Source organism: Rutidosis leptorrhynchoides, chromosome 8 (assembly GCF_046630445.1).
Source record: "Rutidosis leptorrhynchoides isolate AG116_Rl617_1_P2 chromosome 8, CSIRO_AGI_Rlap_v1, whole genome shotgun sequence".
In the NCBI taxonomy this organism is placed as follows: domain Eukaryota; kingdom Viridiplantae; phylum Streptophyta; class Magnoliopsida; order Asterales; family Asteraceae; genus Rutidosis; species Rutidosis leptorrhynchoides.
This window is the reverse complement of record NC_092340.1, coordinates 16971951-16976929: the sequence shown is the minus strand read 5'-3', so window position 1 is coordinate 16976929 and position 4979 is coordinate 16971951.

Here is a 4979-nt window from a genome sequence, read left to right as displayed (position 1 = left end):
TTAAAAATGAGTTATATACATAAAAATGAGACTATTAATTTAAGAAACTCGAAAACGATATATATAACGATTATCGTTATAACAACGTCTTACTAGGTACATATGAATCATATTAAGATATTGATACACTTGGTTAATTATGTTAAATGATAAGTAAATATATTATTAAGTGTATTAACAATGAAATACATATGTAAAAATAAGACTACTAACTTAATGATTTCGAAACGAGACATATATGTAACGATTATCGTTGTAACGACATTTAACTGTATATATATCATACTAAGATATATTATATATCATAATATCATGATAATATAACAATTTAACATCTCATTTATTATAATAAACAATGGGTTAACAACATTCAACAAGATCGTTAACCTAAAGGTTTCAAAACAACATTTACATGTAACGACTAACGATGACTTAACGACTCAGTTAAAATGTATATACATGTAGTGTTTTAATATGTATTCATACACTTTCGAAAGACTTCAAGACACTTATCAAAATACTTCTACTTAACAAAAATGCTTACAATTACATCCTCGTTCAGTTTCATCAACAATTCTACTCGTATGCACCCGTATTTGTACTCGTACAATGCACAGCTTTTAGATGTATGTACTATTGATATATACACTCCAATGATCAGCTTTTAGCAGCCCATTTGAGTCACCTAACACATGTGGGAATCATCATTTGGCAACTAGCATGAAATATCTCATAAAATTACAAAAATATGAGTAATCATTCATGACTTATTTACATGAAAACAAAATTACATATCCTTTATATCTAATACATACACCAACGACTAAAAACACCTACAAACACTTTCATTCTTCAATTTTCTTCATCTAATTGATCTCTCTCAAGTTCTATCTTCAAGTTCTAAGTGTTCTTCATAAATTCCAAAAGTTCTAGTTTCATAAAATCAAGAATACTTCCAAGATTGCAAGTTTACTTCCAAGTTTTCTAAATCCATTCCAAGTAATCATCCAAGATCAAGAAACCTTTGTTACTTACAGTAGGTTATCTTTATAATACAAGGTAATAATCATATTCAAACTTTAATTCAATTTCTATAACTATAACAATCTTATTTCGAGTGGAAATCTTACTTGAAATTGTTTTCGTGTCATGATTCTGCTTCAAGAACTTTCAAGCCATCCAAGGATCCTTTGAAGCTAGATCTATTTTTCTCATTTCCAGTAGGTTTATCCAAGGAACTTGAGGTAGTAATTATGTTCATAACATCATTCGATTCATACATATAAAGCTATCTTATTCGAAGGTTTAAACTTGTAATCACTAGAACATAGTTTAGTTAATTCTAAACTTGTTCGCAAATAAAAGTTAATCCTTCTAACTTGACTTTTAAAATCAACTAAACACATGTTCTATATCTATATGATATGCTAACTTAATGATTTAAAATCTGGAAACACGAAAAACACCGTAAAACCGGATTTACGCCGTCGTAGTAACACCGCGGGCTGTTTTGGGTTAGTTAATTAAAAACTATGATAAACTTTGATTTAAAAGTTGTTATTCTGAGAAAATGATTTTTATTATGAGCATGAAACTATATCCAAAAATTATGGTTAAACTCAAAGTGGAAGTATGTTTTCTAAAATGGTCATCTAGACGTCGTTCTTTCGACTGAAATGACTACCTTTACAAAAATGACTTGTAACTTATTTTTCCGACTATAAACCTATACTTTTTATGTTTAGATTCATAAAATAGAGTTCAATATGAAACCACAGCAATTTGATTCACTCAAAACAAATTTAAAATGAAGAAGTTATGGGTAAAACAAGATTGGATAATTTTTCTCATTTTAGCTATTGGTAACAAATCTATTCTAACCATAACTTAATCAACTTGTATTGTATATTATGTAATCTTGAGATACCATAGACACGTATACAATGTTTCGACCTATCATGTCGACACATCTATATATATTTCGGAACAACCATAGACACTCTATATGTGAATGTTGGAGTTAGCTATACAGGGTTGAGGTTGATTCCAAAAAATATATAGTTTGAGTTGTGATCAATACTGAGATACGTATACACTGGGTCGTGGATTGATTCAAGATAATATTTATCGATTTATTTCTGTACATCTAACTGTGGACAACTAGTTGTAGGTTACTAACGAGGACAGCTGACTTAATAAACTTAAAACATCAAAATATATTAAAAGTGTTGTAAATATATTTTGAACATACTTTGATATATATGTATATATTGTTATAGGTTCGTGAATCAACCAGTGGCCAAGTCTTACTTACCGACGAAGTAAAAATCTGTGAAAGTGAGTTATAGTCCCACTTTTAAAATCTAATATTTTTGGGATGAGAATACATGCAGGTTTTATAAATGATTTACAAAATAGACACAAGTACGTGAAACTACATTCTATGGTTGAATTATCGAAATCGAATATGCCCCTTTTTATTAAGTCTGGTAATCTAAGAATTAGGGAACAGACACCCTAATTGACGCGAATCCTAAAGATAGATCTATTGGGCCTAACAAACCCCATCCAAAGTACCGGATGCTTTAGTACTTCGAAATTTATATCATATCCGAAGGGTGTCCCGGAATGATGGGGATATTCTTATATATGCATCTTGTTAATGTCGGTTACCAGGTGTTCACCATATAAATGATTTTTATCTCTATGTATGGGATGTGTATTGAAATATGAAATCTTGTGGTCTATTATTATGATTTGATATATATAGGTTAAACCTATAACTCACCAACATTTTTGTTGACGTTTTAAGCATGTTTATTCTCAGGTGATTATTAAGAGCTTCCGCTGTCGCATACTTAAATAAGGACAAGATTTGGAGTCCATTCTTGTATGATATTGTGTAAAAACTGCATTCAAGAAACTTATTTCGTTGTAACATATTTGTATTGTAAACCATTATGTAATAGTTGTGTGTAAACATGATATTTTAGATTATCATTATTTGATAATCTACGTAAAGCTTTTTAAACCTTTATTGATGAAATAAAGGTTATGGTTTATTTTAAAATGAATGCAGTCTTTGAAAAACATCTCATATAGAGGTCAAAACCTCGCAACGAAATCAATTAATATGGAACGTTTTTAATCAATAAGAACGGAACATTTCAGTTGGTATCCGAGCGTTGGTCTTAGAGAACCAGAATTTTGCATTAGTGTGTCTTATCGAGTTTGTTAGGATGCATTAGTGAGTCTGGACTTCGACCGTGTTTACTTGAAAAATGATTGCTTAACAAATTTTGTTGGAAACTATATATTTTTAACATGTGAATATTATGTGATATATTAATCTCTTAACGCGTTTGATATTATGTGATAGATGTCTACCTCTAGAACAAGTCCCATTGACTCACCTAATAATAATGAAGAGTCAAATGTAAATTGGAATGATTCGTGGACTGATTCACAAGTTCCCGAAGAGGAACCGGAAGAAGAGTCGGAACCGGAAGAAGAATCGGAACCGGATGAAGAAATAGAATCGGTGGGGGAAATAATAAAACGGTTAAGTAAAAGAAAATCCTCAACCAACCGACCAAGGTTAATTATGGTCAATGGTGTTTCCGCCAAAGAAGCAAAATATTGGGAGGATTACCAATTCTCCGATGAATCGGATTCCGACGAGAATTTCGATGATGTTATAGAAATTACCCCAACTGAATTTAAAAAGGTAAAAGAAAATAATAAGGGAAAGGGCATAAAAATAGAGAAATCTAATTCCAACCCCGATGAACTTTATATGTATCGTCAACCCCCGAAGCCCTTAAGTTGTAACAATGACCCGGGAACCTCTAAACCACCAGGTTTTTCTAAACCGTTGTGGAAAACGACAGCTAGTATTAGGGGAACATCATATATCCCTAGAAACTTGGAAAAACGAACCAAAACCGAAGAAGAAGAAACGAGCGAGTCGGAATAAGATAGTTGTATTCGTGTGGTGTAATATATGTAATATAGTGTGCTTATGCTTTATGATATATGTAAAAATTGCTTGTATTAATAAGTATTTTTTTATGAATCTAACTCATGTATATTTTACAGTTTAAAAACACAAAATGGATAGACAACCCAATATTTTAAGAGACCTACCCGGAGACATGATTGATGAAATCTTGTCTAGAGTCAGTCAGAATTCTTCGGCACAACTATTTAAGGCGAGATCAGTTTGTAAGACATTCGAAGAACGTTCCAAGAATGTCTTGGTTTATAAAATGCTTTCGTTCGAAAGATGGGGGATATCACATTGGGAAATCCATAAGTTACGATGTGTTTACTTTGACGCATATATTGCGGGGAACCCAAATGCTATTTTACACAATGGGTTAAGAAATTATTTTGACTCAATATATCCGAATATTGGACTTCGTGATTTAGAAAAAGCGGTTAACATGCAACATAAAGAAGCATGATATGCTTACGGATTAGTAGTGTTCGCTTCTCACCAAAGTGAGAACAAGAACATCGGGCTACAACTATTAAACAAAACGTTCCCACAAGTGACGGAGTCGGTAATTGGGGTAAGAAATGAGGTTTTTAGATTGTTACGGGACTGTTGGACATTACGTAACCCTCGTCCCTTTGACGACGTTACAACACGCTGTCTTATCAACAGCCATAACGGTTATGTTCCACAAGACCAAGGATGGGAAGTAGTCCTAGTAAAACCAGAATGCATGACTTGTTTCTGGACGTATGAATTACGTGTCTTTATTGCCTTTGCTGAATGAATTGTGTACTAGCTAGAATTATCTTCACAACTATCTTGTATCAAAGTTATTGTGTGCTATATTTCATGCTTTATGTAAAATAAGCGGTATTGTGAGTTTGTAAAATATTGTATAAAAGTTTGAACGCGAAATATTATTATAATCAGTTTTTCATATAGAATTGTAGTAGTTGAATTGTATATTAGCTACTAAGTA